This window comes from Motacilla alba, chromosome 5, assembly GCF_015832195.1.
Source record: "Motacilla alba alba isolate MOTALB_02 chromosome 5, Motacilla_alba_V1.0_pri, whole genome shotgun sequence".
Classification (NCBI taxonomy): domain Eukaryota; kingdom Metazoa; phylum Chordata; class Aves; order Passeriformes; family Motacillidae; genus Motacilla; species Motacilla alba.
Genome location: NC_052020.1, coordinates 57214643 through 57231996, shown reverse-complemented (window position 1 = coordinate 57231996; position 17354 = coordinate 57214643). Strand labels below are relative to the sequence as shown.

Here is a 17354-nt window from a genome sequence, read left to right as displayed (position 1 = left end):
GGTGCCACTGGCCTTTCCAAGCAGCTCAGTGTCACCAGAAGCCATCACCACGTCCCCACCCACCCCTACTCCTACCTCACTGATGAAGATGCTGAGCACAGGCCCCTGCTCAGATCTCTGTGAAACTCCCCATCTCATAGCTCCAGTGCAGACTGACCACCCCAGTCTGGCCTTTGTGGTTTCTGCCTATAAACCACTGAGGTTTTTTTCATGGCTCCTGACTCCCCTCAGTATCTTTTGATGAAGGATTTTGTCAGAGCCTTTAGGAAATCAATATCTCTTATATCCATTAGATCTCTGTTTTTCCATCACATATTTGGCTCCATCAAGGACTGTGGTAGATTCTGTGAGTTATAATTTCTTTTGCCAAAACCTGTGCTTGGGTACAGATGTTTATCCTCTTGTCCCACCAGTTTCACAACACCATCATTGGGTTTGCTGCTCCAGAAAACCTGTCCTTGACACCTTTTATCCCCAAACTGCCTCTGTGACTGTTGCTTCCCATTTGCTTTAACACCCAACGGGCAAGAAATCAAGCAAGGCAGGCTGGAGACCAGCATGGCTGAGCAGAGACCTGCTCCTCAAACTGAGGAGTGAGAAGCAAATGCTCAGCCAATGGAAGCAGGGACAGGAGACCTAGGAAGAGTACAGGGGTACGATTTTGATGTTTAGGGATGGGGTGAGGAAAGCTAAAGCACAGATGGAAAAGGCCAATGAGAACCTGGTCTAGTGGAAGCTGTCCCTGCCCATGACAGGAGGGTTGGACAAGATGATCTTGAAGGTCCCTTCCAACCCAAGCCCTTCTGTGACTCTGTTAATTTTACACCGCATTTTGGTATCAACTCTATGGATGCTCTTTCCTTATTTTCCCAACACTGGCTTTTCCTTTGTCCCTGCATCGATTTTTGTGCAGACTCCATATGAAACACAATCACAGTAAATCCCTTCCTGCCTTTCAGACCTTCCCATATAGTTGTTGCCAAGAAAGAAAAAAAAAAAAATATTCAAGATGTAAATAGCTTGACCTCTTCTCAAAAAAAAAAAAAAAAAAACCAAAAAAACCAAATAAAAAGTTTACTTAAGGTAAAATGTTCCACGCTATTAATCTGATCTGAGTTTTGATTTGCACCAAGAACACTAACTGCTCCTTCTGCCATCTCATGCAGCGAGTTTATTCCCATGCATGTGGGAATCCGACCGTGTATCCAATTGCTGCTCTGATTCACGTGAAACGGGAACCGCTGGAAAATTGATTTCTTAAATCCAAGCGCAGACTGCCGCATCTTGGGAGGCCTCTGCCAGGCAGCTGCGACACACATCCCGCGTGTCCGTGTCGCCAGCCGGCTGAAACTTTATCTTCGCCGCTCGGCGGGAGCGAGAGCGGGACCCTCCCGGCTGCCCCCCGCCTCCTCTGCAGCGCGGGGCCCGCAGCGCTCGGCGCGGAGCGTCCCGCGGCGGTGCCCTTGGTGCGGCGCCCTTGGTGCGGTGCCCTTGGAGCTTGCAGCATCCCTAGCACGGTACCCTGGGTGCGGTAGAACCTCCGGTAGTGCCGGCGGTGCGGTACCCCCAGCGGGGCACCCCCGGTGGCGGAGCCCCCGCCCCGCGCGTCACTCCCAGTCCCGGCGGCGGGCGGGCGGTGACGCCAGCGCGCCGGGCGGGGCGGGCGCGGCCCATTGTGGGCAGGGGCCGGGCGGGCTCCGCGCCGCAGCGCAGCGCCGCGCCGGCAGGTACGGCGGGCGGAGCGCGGGCAGCGAGCCCTCCGCCCCGGCAGGAACGGCGGGCGGAGCGCGGGCGGCGAGCCCTCCGCCCCGGCAGGAACGGCGGGCGGAGCGCGGGCGGCGAGCCCTCCGCCCCGGCAGGATCGGCGGCCGCGCTGCGGTGAGTCCTCCGAGCCCCTCGGCGCTCCTCCCCTTTCGGTTTGGGGGCTTTCGGCGGAGTGCGTTGCCCTTCTCCCGCAGCCCGCGGCCGTGCTGGGGAGGGGTTCGGGAGAGCCGGCAGCAGGGCGGGGGCCGGCGCTTTTCTGCCTTTTCCCCGCCGTGGGGAGGGAGGCGAGCCCGCGTCCCACCCCGCCCCGGGCGCTGCGTGGAGCTGTTGCCCCGGGGGGAGCGCCCGGGCCCCGCGGCGCCCGCCCCGCTGCCGGCGCCCCGGAGCGTGGCGTGTCCCCCGGCCCCGGCGTGTCCCGGGTCCCGGCGTGTCCCGGGTCCCGGGCGGTGCCCAGCCCCGTGGGCGCCGGGCGAGGGGCGCCCACGCGGGGGCGTGGGATGCGGGATGCTGCTGCTGCGCTGCCTTCTCCATGGCAACGCCTCCAAAGGCTGCTGCAGCCCCGGCGCCGGCTGGCACGGCGGCTCCCACCCCTGCGGCGACTCCCACACCACCGACGTGACCCCCTTGATGGGGCTCCTGCGGGCTTTGGGGGATCTCAGCCTCCTGAGTGCCTCCCCACAGGCACAGCAGTTTGGGGCTGCCCCATTGCCTGTATGTGCCAAGCCTCTGGTGCTGGTGTCACACATTTTGCTGCAGGCTGCTCTTGTCCAGCCCATGCTTTGATGTGGGAGCTGGGGTGGGAGTAGGATTTTGGCATTTGCCGGTGTTGGGCTATGGTTTGGTTACAAGCAGGTGTGTGGCTCAGGCACCAGGTGGGGAGGTCCGGTTTGTCACTGGCTGCACCCGCCCAGAAATTCTGGGAGGGAGGATTCTGGTCAGGGGTCTACCTGGTGGAGGGACAATGCCCTTGCTGTGTGGAGCCTTGACGGTGGGCACCCTCTGCCACTGGTGTGCGATGGCTGTGGTCGGATCCTGGTCTTTTGCTTGGCACGAAGTCTTCGGTGTGACCAGTGGGGTTTGGTTCCTGGGGTCTGCAACGCTCTTGGCTTTCACACCGCACTGCCTCTTGCACTGGTGCTGGTGTGAAACAGTCTTTCTGCATCTTTAAGTGATCAAGGTTAATTTAAGGCAAAGACAGATGATAGTGTGACGATATTGTGCCTCTTGACAAAAGCCACGTGAGCTGACAGGTCTGTACTGCCAAAGTGGAGGTGAGGGGCTCCCCGTGGAAATCGGAGGCAGTGGAAGATCACGGGGTGCAGCCAAGTCCTCTTTTCCAGGTGCTGGGGAGAGGGCAGCCCATGGCACAGGCTGCCTTGGTGGTTTTGACCAGGCCTGAGCACTGCAGATGCCCAGCATTGTACAGCCAGGCAGCTTCTCCCGGCAGCACGGAGAGGGAGAAGCCAGCGGTTTCCTTTTCTTCCCTCTCTAGAGGTTGATTCTGATACTGAGTACAAAATCAAGTGCTGGTGTGTATTAACGCCTCAGTGGTGAACCGTGGTGCAACCGCGTTATCCTCCCTTGCCAAAACCAATGTATTCCAATGCTATCGGCGTTCCCTGCCTGCCCCTCTTTGACTCCCATTAGGAGCAGAGGTGTCCTGCAGCATCTGGACCATTTTCCACGAGCGCTGGAATTTGTTTTGGCGTGCATTTCCCCCCAAACCCTGCGGGTCAGACATCCACCTTGCTGTTCCTCGATTAATGAGTGACTCACCCTGCTCTCCCCATGGCCATATGCCGGGACCTGCCTCTGCTCTGTCAGGAGCAGGAAGCAAAAGCCAAAGTCCACGATCTCTGACCGCCCAATGTTGTGTGACACCGGGACAGGAGGAAGCAGTGACGCTTCCTGGCTCTGGCCAGCGCTCAGCTGGTGTGTGGCTCTGCCCGTGGTGCCCTGACACGGCCCCGGGATTTTTGGGTCCAGCCAGCCAGGCGTGCACCCTGCTCCATGTACTGGCCTCTGCCCCGGGGAGGCAAACAGGATGGGTGAGGTGTAAAATCAGCGCTGAATCCGCTCCCCTGGGCTTGAAACGGAGTCAAACCGGTCTTGACCTGAGCTGGCTCCTTATCTGACCCTTTGTTTGTGGCAGGGGTGCAGGAGGGAGCAGGAAAGGACAGCCACAGCGGGCCGGCTCCTCCGGTGAGGACGGGCAAGACCTGGGGACAGCTGGTCTAACTGGATCGTGTTTATCTCCCTTTGCTTCTGTGCTTTGTTTTGGTTCCTTCCTCCACTTTTTCCCGCGCTGTCGTGTCACAGCTGAGGAACCCAAGGCAGTGGGGACATGGAGCTGTTGGGCAGCTGGGTTTCCCACAAATTCTGTTTGTCAGCCAGCCAGCAGTGTGGCTCCTCTCGCTCCATCTTCCTGCTTTGAAGTTTCCATCCCTGGAAACTCGGGATCCTTGGTCCCTTAGGGATCCCTGCTGGGTCCATCCCTAAAAGCTGATGCACTTGGAGCAGCCCACTGTGTGCCCAGGTTGCACATTGGTGCGTTTATAACCCGAACGGGTTGCGTGGGGATCCTGAGAGATGCACCACCCAGAGTGAGTGGTCTGCCCATCCTCCTCCTGCACAGACACCCACTGAGCTGCTCCTACACCACGGCCACTTTTATCTCTGAAGTATTAATAAATGAGGCCTGCCTATTTCTGTGAGCCTTTTTAAGAGGCTGGCGGGGCTGCCTTGAAGGCTTGCTCGGCACTGCAACTATTCAGAGCTTTTTTCCGCGTGTGCTCTAGCAGTTGATAAGCCAGGGCATCCAGCTGTCAGCTTTGGAGATTGCCAAAGCCTGCTCAACGACATTTCTGCAGGCTTCGCTCACAAATGAGGATTTTGTTGGACGCTTTGGTTTCTGACTTGATGCTGGTAATTAAAAATCTTAACTTGGCTTCAGAAAGCTGCCACTGCTGTGGAGTGACTGGCGAGGCCATGTGAAGCAGGATGTGCTTGTTCTGCTGGAATTGAGTGTGACCTAACTATGATTCTTCCACCTGCGATTTATTTTCTTATAAATATGCTTTTTAAATAAGTAAAACCCTTTTAAAGGGGAAGAAAAACCTTGTGTTTTACTGCTGTGGTGTTAAGCTTGCATGGACCTGCTGGGACAGCTGTTTATTTGCAAGTCATGGCAGCCAAATGCCGTATAAAATTCAAGTCATGTCCACATTGATTTTTTCCCCCCTCTCTCTTTTTACCCCTCTCTTAATCATATATGTACTTTTCACTCATGCAATACAACAGATGTCAGTGCCATGCTGGAAAAAAAAAGGAGCTGATCTGAGCAAAGGGCTGTAAATTGGGGCAGAAATACTGAATGCCTGATCCTGACTTGTGTGTTGGTTAATTTAGATGCTAAGTCACATAGATTTACTTGCTCTATCTATTTACCATACTAGGGGATGAGAGAAACAGCTAGTTAAGGGATGGAAAGTCATTAAATATTCCAGCAGAAGCTCTTCTGAGTATTGCATTATTTCCCTCGCCCTTCATGACATATTCTTTGAGCAACCTAAACTAGGGGAAGGGGGTTGGAACCAGATGGTCTTTAGGGTCCATTCCAACCCAAACCATTCTGTGATTCTATGATTTCCAACTTTCTATTTAATGCAAAAATTAGAGGCTCCAGAGCCCCTTGCCAGATACATGTTGTAATTTGCTGTTTGCCTTTGATTCTTCTTTTCTTTCTTCCTTAATTGTGAGAAAAGCTGTGCTGGTGCCTACTTAACCCTCCTGCCCTCTCCGGAGACCATTTGCACTTGGTATCTTCTGTCCTTGTGGCATGTCATAACATTCTGGAATTCACTGAGGAACCAGGAGTTCTGGGGTAGCACAGAAAATCTCAGCTCAGTGAGTCATAAAGCTTTCAGATCTTTGTGGCCACTGAGAAGAAAACCAAAGGAGATGGAAATGAGAGAAATGGTCCTGGCACACTGTAAGGACGTGGTTAGTTGACTGAAGAGTTTCAGGATCTGAGCTGACAGCACTTTGGTTCGTGATTGGTGTGGCCTGAACCCCAGCCACCTGAATTACAGCAAATTAACCAAATGAATGCCTGAAGTTGTCTGAACATCTGGCCTGTGTTTCCCTCATGGTGGGGTTGGGTGGGGTCATTCCCAAGGATCTGTCCCATGCTGTTCCCAGGTCTGGAGCAACCTCTGTGCCCTGATGTGAGTGTCTGATTCCCCTGTCCTGTTCATGCTCCCTCCTGTGTTCACCCCCAGCCTTTTGGGGGCAGTTTATTGTAAATATGTGAAATGGAGGAGGTTTGTGCTGCCTGCAGCACCTGGGAGACAAGGTTGCTTATGGTCCCTTCCTGAGTCAGCCAAACTGGATGGGGTGGCCCAGCCTAGAGACACTCACTGGTGAGTCAATGTGACCATGACTCAGAAGATTTCTCCCTGTTCTTCTCCTCATGGCTGGGTTGCCTTGAGGAACTGTGTTCAAAACATTGCCGTGGCCCACTGGAAGGGCGGTGTTGGACAGGCGTGTTCTTACCCACCAGCCAGCTGCTCACCATGCCAGTGCCGATGGGTGCCAACATTGGTTGCTCTTCAAACCTCTTCTCTTCCTCCAGTACGTGCCACTTGCTTGGGTTTTTTTTTTTTTTTGTGTGTTTGGAGCTGGCTTGCAGACACGGAGGAAGCGCAGCAGCGCCTTGTGGCGTGGTTGGTAAGCGCTGATGCCTTGCTGGCTGGAGACATCCTCTCTTTCCCAACCCAGAGCTCCCGGCAGGGCCTGGCGGATGATTGAAGGATTATTTGCCGTGCCAGACAAGTGGCTTCATGTTTCCCTTCTGCATTCCTGGGGCTGAGCGCTGCATAGCGATGTGCTTTCAGCTACGTGCTGCTTACCTGAATCATATCTCCCCCTTGCACGCAGCTTGCGTGGAAGTCTGAGCTCTCCCTGTCCGGCTGCTCTGTCCCCGTGTCACCGAGTGCTTTATGAGAGGGTAATGAAATGAGGTGTGGAGGGTGTGGTGGAGGAGCTGCAGGAGTGTCCGGCTCCGTCTGCTGACTCGGCTGCCTCTACCGCACCTCCTGAAGGAATGGTTTTCGGAAGCTGAACCCAGTGACCCAATTACCGACCTCTGGGCTTGGACTCTTGCCAGGAATTCTGCACTGAGGCTCCTCATCGCCTTTTGTGCAGGCCCTGCGTGGAAAGCAGCCATGCCAAAGCTCAAAACAACTTGGCAACAGCCAGAGATCAGTGAGATAAAGAGAGGGGAAGGACCCAGTTAATCCACCTGACCTGTGCCCGTCCCTCGGAGAGCATAGTGGGATCTCCTGGTGTTCCTTGCTCCCTGCTGCTCCTCTTTCTCATGGGGCTTTCATCCTGTTTCCCGTGGCGATGGGCAGGGCTGCTGGCAGATCCTGCCTTGGGGCAGTATGGCAGGAGGAAGCAATTCAAAATCGTGCCATTCAGAGGCAGACTCTGGGGGGTGGTGTGTGAAACACCAGCAGCTGGGCTCTGTACCAATATGCAAAAATGAGCTACGGAGCTTGGCAGCTTTTGGGGAAGGCTCTGCAGGGTGTGGGTTCCACCGATGCTCTGCAGGAGTGAGGATCAGCTTGTCTCCCCTTCTAGTGAGCAGAGCATCCTCAGAGGTTGTAGGGTCGAGCATTTGAGGGCAGACTGTCACCAAGCAGAAAAGTCTTCACACTGTTTTTGGACAGGAACACAACTGTCCGTACGCTGAGGCTGCAGGGCAGGGGAGCTGGGGCTGTGCTCTGCACCTGGGAGCCAGCTTTGCACCACTTGGGCTGGGAGGAGAGGACAGCACCTGCCATTAAAATAAAAAAAACCAAAACCTGGAGTGTGAGAATGGGGGATGTTGAGGGGCATCGTTCAGGGGTGGGATCTGCAGCAACTCAGGTCTGAGGTGTGAGAAGGAGAGTACATTGTGCTACAGGGGGGTGTGGAAAGATGTTTTATGTTGCTCAGGTGATTTTCTAGCAGCTTGGTGCCTGTTACAGGCAAACTCTGTTGGCAGGCTTTCCTCCCAGCTCCAGCAGGGAGGAGGAGGAGGATGGAGGAACAGTCCGGAGACCACTTCCCCCACCCCAAACAAGCAAGATTAATTGTTTGCTGCGGCATGGCCATGGAGGCAGTGCAGGAGGATGTTTTCTGTCTGTGATGTGTTATGTGACATGGAGTTCAGTCCGTGGTGGGTCTGCCCTGCTGCTGCTGCTGAGTGTTTCTTTTGACTAGACCTTTCTGAGGCAGCTCTCTGGAGATGAGATCCTTCTGACTTTTACCCAGCCATGAGGTGATTTTATTTTTTTGGGTTGTTGGGGTTTTTTTTTTTTTTTGTTTGTTTGTTTGATGGGGTTTTTTTTGGTTTTTTTTTTTTTGAGTGCTTGTTCTTTGCTTGGCCTCAGCCTCAACTTAATGAATGGTGCTTAGAGGAGCTGTGAACTCATGTCCCATCTTGGAGAGTCTGTGTCAGCTGTGGTCCGGTGCAGCTGTTTCCTTCGAGGATGCTTGTGTGGATGGGAGCGACCGTAAATCTGTGTGTGTAAAGCTTTCCCTGCCGTGACTCCAGTCATCCTTCACATTCCCGTTGTTTCATGCTGCTGCTGCTCCTGGAAACCACAGCACCTTCTTGCCAGAGCTGAGGGTGGGGGAGATGTGTCAGGGAAGGTGGGTGCCCTTGTCGTGCCTGGCTTCCACAGGAATCGCATGCGAAGGACGCTTCATTGGCTGAGGTTTCCTTCCCTGTGCCCCCGAGGCATGAGGAGTGTCTTGGCTTGTGCGCCCAGTGTAGGGAAGAGAGGCTGCTCTGTGCCTTGATATCAGGGTAAGCCTTTAGGGTGCCTGGTGTTTTTCAGCTGTCCCGTCTGGCTTGGCACCATTCTCCCTGCATATCCCATGCATTGCTTTCAGCTGCTGTGCTTCTGCGGAGGGACACTCGGGTGTCCAGCTTGCTCATGGACAGCCTGCTGTTGGATCTCATCCTGCAACACAGGAAGAAAGCAGCCCCACGGTGCTGCCTACTTGGGTTTTCTTCTTCCACTAAGTCCTGTGATCAAGCACAGGGCTCCTGCCATGCCCATCCCTGTGTCTCAAACTCCATGTAGGAGACAGCAGGGTTAAAGCTGTTGGAGCTCTGCTTGTTCCGAGGTGCCGGGCGAGCGTCAGGCAGGAGAAAAGCTGAACTTGCAAATCTGTTCCTGGGCTCTCTGGTAAGTCATGCCAAGGACTGTTTGAACAGTGCTAATCCCAGGTGCCTCTGGAGCAACCTTGTTTACAATGCCAGCGCTTCAAATGGGTGTTCTGACAGAAACTTTACGCAAGCCGTTTGCTTACCAAAGCTCTCCAGGTCTGGGAGATTGGTTTTCAGACCTCAGTGTGCCATCTCCTTGTCCCAGCATTTTGGAGACACCCTGCAAAGAGACTGGAACCTTTTTGGGGACCACTCGGATCCATTTATGAGCTCCATCTATTTTTCCCTGGAGAGTGCTGCTGGCGAATTGCATGTGAAGTAGTTGGTGGCTCTGGAGGCACGAGAAATCCCTGCCCATCACATGGAGCAGAAGAATGTTGAGGAAAATTTTTGGAGCATGCTAAATATTGTAATCCCTACAGTCACTTCTGCTTTTGGGGCTGGGGCTGGAATTGAGCCTTTATGCTCATTTTTTTCCTCATTTACTTATGTATTAAATGCTGCTCTTCCACTTAGCAGGTTCAGCAAAATTTGTCAGTTCTTAATTGATGCAGTGGTGGCCATAGTTGTGTTCAAACTGCAGTGATGTGTGACAGGCTGTGATTTGGGTTACCTAGTCATGAAATTGTGCCATTCCCTTAGCTGGCACGCTAGCATTTACCTTACATCCAGGCTTTTCAAGCCTTTCTATAGCGTGACAGCTTTCATCATGAGAAAAAGACAGTAAAGAGGGACTTTAGCCTCAAAATTCTCTGAATTGATTTCCAAAGGATTGCTTGTAGTTGCATCACAGGAAGCTTTGTTGGTTTTGCTCTGGGGATGAGGGTGAGCTAGGTGAGAGACGTGTGAGACAGTGGTGATGATGTGTCTCGCAGCTGTAGCTCAGTTGCCTCATGTTCACCTTTTTATATTACTTTTGCCTTGTGGTTTGGACTGTGTTTTTCATTTTGGTGAAAGTCAAACTGAGACTGTGTCTTTGGGGTCTGGCATCCCCAGTATGCTGTGAGGTGTGGGATTATTAAGGAGGGACCCATCCCTTGGGGATGGCAAGACCCGAGCTCCAGCTTTGGTAATGGGCTGTTGCAGTGTGCACTGAAATGTATGCCCTTACTCTGGGAAACTGACTCCAGGCAACACAGCGTGGGGGAAAAAAGACCTGTGAAAAATGGGTGCTCATTTTTCCAGGGAGGAAAAAAGCCAAGGAAAACATATCCAACAGTCGCCTTGTCAGATATGTCACGGGAATGTCCTTATCCAGCCCCGGGTTGGACTGAGTGCTGCTAATTACAGCTTGCCTCTCTGCTGAAAGGAAAAGTTTGAATCTGTTCACCCTGAGTTTCCCACAGCAGCATTTTGGGACAGCACCAACCCCATATCTCCATGCCTGGAAGCTCTTGTCCAACGCCAGAGACTGGGCTGCTGTTTGCACCAAGCCTTGGATTTGTGCTCACCCATTGTGGCTGAAGGTGTTGGAAAAACCCCTCTCTGTCTCTCTGCACTGTTCTGAACTCACCCTGTAAAGGTGCTCTGGAGCTCAGGGGACATTGCTGTAAAGGTCCCAAGCACAGGACCCCATCCTTTGTGGTGCTGGCCTCGTTTTTGGCTCTGTGCTGCCGGAGGATCCGCAGCTCAGCTCTCCCATGGGTGCAGTGCTTCCCGCCCAGCAGAACTGGCTGGCTTTCAGGAAAATAAACAGGCCTTCTCCTCTAGAGCTGGGAGTCCTGGGCTGCTGCACGAGGGGAGAAGGGTGTAACCAAAGGACCCTTTCATCACCTGCTCTACCTGTGCTGCTGCTGCAGCTGCTCTGCAGCGCTGGAGCTGGGCTGTGTCTGATTTATAACACACTGCGTTCGGGGGACAGCTTTATGTTCTGGGTTCTAAATTCTCGTGTAGCTCCAGGAGGGGAAACCATCCCCAGCCTTTCCATTTTGCACGTGGCTGTGTTTCTGTTGGGAGTCCAGCATTACGGCAGCCTGTGGGATGTGAGCCCATGGCACTCACCTGGGCAGAGCAGCAGGGCGGGCTCTCACCTGAGCTTCTGGGACACTCAGTGCTTTCCCAGCCCCAGCTCCAGGTCATGCAGTGCCCAATACAGATGGATGTTCTGTATTCAGCTTGCCAGTGCTGCTCTAACCCCAAGCTCATTAAAAGCCCACAGGACCGTGTCTTCCCCTTCCTCCTCCTGCTTCCTTCCCCCTCCCTTGGCTTTTCAACACCAGGTTTTGAATAAATCATCTAGGATGTGATCACACAGGAAATTCGCGAATTTAAATTTTTTTTTTTTTACAGCCAAGTTCGGAAGTGAATTCAGCTCTCCAGGGTTTCAGTCCTGTGCTTTTTAATCACGAGGTTCACCATCCTTTCTACTCTGTCACTTGTGACATGACGTCTCCTTGGCCGTGTAAGCTTTTCCCCTGCTTCTGCCTGCCCACAGAAACAATAGCTGCTGGAAATGCTCTTCAAGAATAGCTGGGGATTGCCTGTGGAAAATGCAGATTTAATCTGTGTTAGGTCTTTTTGTTGTTATTTTGTTTACTGCTTGGTTATCCTTTTCCTTCAAAGAAAAGCAAAGGGCTTGTTCTTGTAGAATTCACCACTCGTGATGTGTTCCTAGCTGGAAGTAACACGCTCAGAATCCTGCATTCCTTTGTGCATCTTTGCTTTATTTTCCTTTTCTTTGTGGGTTGGAGCTTAGGGAGTATAATGGGCAGATTAGCAACTGTATTTGTGGAGTAACCCATCTTTGTGCAGGTCTGGCTAGAAACCAATTAAGCTTGTCTTGATCTCTAAATGAGATTTTTGTTGAAGGCCTCACCCAACCTCCTTCTGCATCCATTAATAGCAGGGTGGGATGGAAATAGCTGAACGAGTGGAGATCGGTGTTGGATAAACAGGGAGGCGTTGGCTGCAGGGAGGTTCCCGGGATGCGTGCGAGCTGCTGCCTCTTTGTGTGGTTGTTTTGTAGCTCTGGTTCTTGAAACCTGGGATTAGCAGCGTTTGACTGTAAGTGTGCAATCCCCTGCGGTAGCAGGAGTGGGGTTGGTGGGAGAAGCTGCTGGATAAAAAGGGAGCATCCTGTGGACCTCATTGCTGTGACATCCCTGGGGCGAGAGCAAGGGTGTGTTTGGGAGCTCCTTGTGACTCTCAGCTCTGCAGGGACTCTGCAGGTCCCCCAAAGTGCCTTGGCTTGGGCGTATCTGTCTGGTCTTGGGTTGCTTTTTAGCCTGGAGAAACCCTTTGGCTTTCCAGGGGGACACACGACCTGGCCAGGCTGGGGGCGTGTGGTGCTGCTGTGATGAAAACCAGTCCGGGAACGGCGCTTCAGTGCGGTGTTTTTGAAGAGAACTGATTAAGGAAAGATGCCTTTAATAAGCTGTGCCTTCAGGGAGCCCTTCTATCTCTGTCCCAGACTGTTTCTGCATCAAGATAAGGTTGCAGAGCAGCTGGATCCGTGCTCTGCTTTGGGAGGTGTAGGAGGGGGAAGGGCGCTGGGATTTCTTCTAGGTGTGAGCATTCATTATGATCACTTTTATTTGTAAAGTAGCTACAGATAAGCCATGCACAGGTGATGCCTTCTTCCCTGCGTGCCTGGCCTCGCTGTCAGGGACAAATGATGGCAAGAGTGATCTCAGGGAAGAGGGAAAAGGAAAACACTGGGTGAACTTGCAGGGTGTAGCTGCTGCAGATGTGCTGTAACATGCTGCAGACCACCCTTCTGCCCCACTTGGAACTCTCCTAGGGACAGGAGAGCACAAAAAGCACAAACCAGCTTTTTCCTGCATGCCTAGAATTTTGCTCTCCATCCCCCCCACTCCCTAAATTCCAAAAGCTCTTGGGTTATTCATGGAAGTGCTGCTTTTTTTCTTCTCCCGGTGTAAAAGTGCCCAGTAAGAGATGTGGGTCTAAAGACACGGACTGCTGTGCTGAAGCCTATGTGCCACATCAAGGAGGTCATGTTGTGGACCTTGACATCATGGCATGGCCAAACCCAGTCACTTTCTGTGCTGGGGAAATTTGGGAATCCTGAATCCACAAAGATCTGGGTGTGGATGAGACAAGTCCTTTCCAGGGTTCCATGACAACTTGCAAAAGCCTCAGGAAAATCTAAAACTGGAAGATGGTTTCAGTGCTTGGGTAGGAGTTACAGAGAGAGGAACTGGAACAACCTCCAGGACTGGTGCTGTTTTGCTTTTTTGGGATGCTCTTGACTGAAAAGCTGCTGAGTTTTGATGCCAGTGAGACAGAAAAATACCTGGTGGCAGGGTGTCCCCCCGACTTCATCCTGCCGTCGTGGGTTCGGTGCAGTGATCTGATGAGGCATGGCAGCCGTGCCCCGTGGAGATACCATCTCCTGGGAGGAAAATGTAAAAATAACCACGTCTTTGGCTGCATCTTTGAGTTGCGTGAGACTGCAGCAAAGGAGGTGGGGGATGAAATTATATCCATGGAAATGAGGCAGGAGAAATGAACCTTTTCCTGGGAGGCAGATCTGAAGGAGAGGTCCTGAAGACCATGAGGGAAATGTCCTCGCCCCCCCGTACTGTGCTGGGGTGCAGGGGACACACTGGAGCTGGGCCTGGCGAGGTTTCAGAGGGTCCCCCATTGCTCCCTGTCATCCTCTTCCTCGCTGTGGGCTGAAGGAGGTGCAGCCCCATGTGGGTTCCTGCACCTCATCCCATGCCATGGCTCCAGGGTCTAGACAGATGACACAAACCCTTGCGAGAGACTGTGTCCTGCCCAAGGCTTTGGAAACCTGTTGGACCCATTCTTCCACCTCTTTGCTTTTCAGAGCTTTTATGGAGCAGGTCTGTTCCTCCTTGGGGACCACTGAAGTGTGGAGCTGGGAATAAATCCGTGGGAGCTGCCATGGATGGCAGACGGGCGCTCCTGGCGTAAGCAGGCTCAGCTAATTTAATCTGTGGTGGACACGATCTCCTTTGTCTTCCAGTTGAGCTAAATATACCCTTTGGGTTGTGGTTATGGAGGCTAACTCCCTTTTTGTTTATGGAAATCACTCTAACACGGGATGCAGCTGGCTGCCTGCGGATGGAGCCAGGAGTAGAGCGGGATTGGGGCATCCCATGGCTGAAACTCTCTCCTGCTTACCTGTATCTGGACCAGGGCCAAAGTGTGGAATGCTTGATGGGCATCTGTTTGGAGGGTTCCAGCTCCAGAGTTTCACGTGATGCAGGTTTTGGAAGCACGAGGAATTCCAGCATAGCCATAAGCTTTCCATTGTCTGACAGGTTTTGAAGTTTAGTGGCTGAGCTGTGCCTGCCTGGGCATGGCTGGTGGCTTCGGGACAGAGAAAAGGTCCCTGTCCATCTTTGCATAATTCCCAGAAGCAGCAGTTCTGCATTTCTGGATGCAAAGGAAAATAAAAAGTTGTTGGTCAGCTTGAGCAGCAATTGGAAGAAGTTTTAGTCTTGGAAGGCAAAAAGGAAATTAAAGGCCAGTGGTGAAATTTATGTGTCAGTCCAAAGGTGCCACCTGGGATCGTGTGTGCCTGGGATTAGGCACACAACACACAAGCTGTGTGATGGGGGATGCCTGTTTGCACCTCGTTCTGTCTGTGTGGGTGCTCTGCCGGAGCTGCCGGTGGGTCTTTGGTTGCTTTATCTCCTGAGGTTTGTTCTGAGTGACAGCATCTCACACCTTTCTGTGTTTGGCCTCACAAGTGTCCTTGAAAGACCAGAAAGTCACAGCAACAGGTAAAATGTGCTGCTGCATCTTCCCTGCCATGCTGGCCTCAAAGCCAGGAGTCTCTTAATTTTTTCAGCCCTCACTGTTGCTGGCTTCAGAGGAGCCAGGAAAGCAGTTCAGGAGGAGAGCTTGAGTGAAATGTGGCTTCAGGGTGTCTAATATTGGCAACTTCTGAGTTAAATACCCAGTGTCAGCCATGCAAGTGTCTTGTGCAGGTATTTGCTGGAGGCTGGCAAAGCTGTATTCCCCCGTTTGCTGCCCTGGTGTGTAACCAGCTTATCTCTGAGCAGCTGGATTTAACCCTCTTATCCACCTCTGTGCCAGCCCTTCACACTCTGCTGCTCCTCCCTCCCAGGATGCCAGGAAAATCCTGGATGGCTTCCATGGGAAATGGATGTTTGCCCTCCCTGGGATGATTACTTCTGTTATTTAAAAAGAAACAAAACAAAAAATGCACCAGCAAACTCCTGGATTGGGATAATTAAGCCAATTGAAGTGTTTAAGTAAATTACTTTCCCTTTAATTAAACAAAATATATATATATGTCTCATTATGGTTCCTAAAATAATGAGCCACTGACCTGCTTTATCCCTGATTTGGCTTACAGATGGAGAGGGGAGGTCAATTATCATGGAAGCATAGAATGTCCTGAGCTGGAAGGGACCCTTAAGGATCACGGAGTCCAACTCCAGCCCTGCACAGGACATCCCAAGAATCACACCATGTGCCTGAGAGTGTTGTCCAAATGTTCCTTGAACTGTGTCAGGCTTGGTGCTGTAATCACTGCCCTGGGGAGCCTGTTCAAAGCCCACCCACCCTCTGGAGGAAGAACCTTCCCCTAATATTCAGCCTAAACCTCCCCTGACACAACTTCATCCCGTTCCCTCAGGTTCTAGCACAGGCAACCACAGAGAAGAGACTGGTGCCTGCCCCAGATTTTAGATAAAAGTAGGGGGAAATCAGCTTCACCCTTGAAAGATCAGCTCCTTGTCTTCTGTGGCAGTGCCTGAGTCTGTCAGTTCAGGGAAGCAGAGGATTGCTGTCCAGGGGCAAGGCAGTTTGTCCTTCCTTTCCTGCTGTCTGGAGCAGAGCAGCACTCCGTGGTGGGGCCAGTTTTCAGCTCAGAAAGGTGAGATCTCACCTCCCTGCCCTTGCACGGTCCGTAAGCCGGGAGGATGCTGGGGAGCCAGGAGCTGTGCCCTGGGGCTGGGAGGAGCCAAGGGACCACATCACACCTGGGATGGCAGAGTAAAATGCTAATGGCTCTCCCAAAGCCAGTGCACGTGGGAATGGCACCCCCTCAGCGGTGGGTTAGGTGAATAGATGTGATGAGACACGTTTATTTATCCAAATTCTGATCAGTGCCGAGGGAAACGGGGTGTGTTTGGGGGAAGGGGCGAGGCAGTGGCAGGGTGGAGGTGCCTGAGATCAGCAGGGACCACAAACACAGCTGTGTGTGCCTGTGTGCCCTGCTAACTTGAACTCATTGCTGCCGGGAGTCCCTGCCTCAGACTGCTGCCAGAGATGCTGTGCTCGTTATTAATCTGCTGAGATAATTGTAGTTTTAATGTTTCCAGCGGGGGAGTTCACAGCAGGCAGAGGCATTCCTGGAAGCCCTCCGTGGGTGCCATCCTGGAGGCAGCCAGCAGCGTGACTCAGCGTGGTGGCTGGGGTGTTCTAGAGTGGGCCTCGGGCTGGTGCTGATTTTCAAAGCTGGGAGGTAATATGAAGAGGACAGGGAGCACAGGCAGTGATTTGGAGCCGTGGAATAATATTTTCACAGAATTCACAGAATGACAACATTGGAAGAGACCTTCAAGGTCACCGAGTCCAACCCAGCCCCAACAGCTCAACTCAACCCTGGCACCCAGTGCCACATCCAGGCTTTGTTAAACACACCCAGGGATGGTGACTGCACCACCTCCCTGGGCAGCCATTCCAGAACTTTATCACTCTTTGTGTGAAAAACTTCTTCCTAATATCCAACCTGTATTTCCCTTGGTGCAGCTTGAGACTGTGTCCTCTGCTTCTGTCAGTGCTGCCTTTTGAGCTGTGATGAGCAAGGGAGTTTGGGAGCAGGGCTGCTGCTGAACCCGTGGTGGAAGGGCAGTGCCTGACCCTGGTTTGACTGATGAGTGTGCAGGGAAGTGCTGCACGTGCAGAAAAGCTGGGGAAATACTTTGTGCTGGGGAATGGGAATGCTACTCTTGCCTTTTCATCAAGCAGCTATAAAATGGCATCCAGCAGCTCTTCAGCCCATGCCTGGAAGCCAAAGCCAGGTGCATGCAATCCTGAACGAGGCACGGGGACATCTGGATATTTATTTATATTTGAGCTGCATTTGGCTACTGGAACAAACACTTGCAAAAAGTGGCCTTAGCCTTGGCTCAGCATCCTGGATGCAGACCACAGGGAGTTTGAGCTTGATGAAAGCACATTAAGCCATCAGTAGCAAGAAAAGCAGATAAGATCAACAAGCTGCAGTCTTTGGGAGCCCCATACTCCAGGAGAAATCACTTTCAGAGCAAACACTCCTAATGTAGCTTCACAGGGTTGGAGGAGGACAATGCAGAAGAGATCCCAATGGATCTGTGTCACATCTCACCAGGGAGACAGTCCCCCCTTCCCTTTCCAAAGTGAGCAGACCCCAGAGGGATGGCTGGGG

At 52.7% G+C, this 17354-nt stretch overlaps 1 protein-coding gene across 2 annotated transcripts in view; it reads left to right on the top strand.

Moving 5' to 3' along the window:
* The first annotated feature begins 1672 nt into the window (after nucleotides 1-1672).
* The window catches only part of DAAM1 (dishevelled associated activator of morphogenesis 1), a 91219-nt gene continuing 75537 nt past the window's right edge, over nucleotides 1673-17354 (top strand). For both annotated transcript variants that reach the window (XM_038137782.1, XM_038137783.1), the window contains exon 1: nucleotides 1673-1878. The gene's annotated coding sequence lies outside the window, so the exon portion shown is untranslated. The remainder of the gene's footprint in view (nucleotides 1879-17354) is intronic.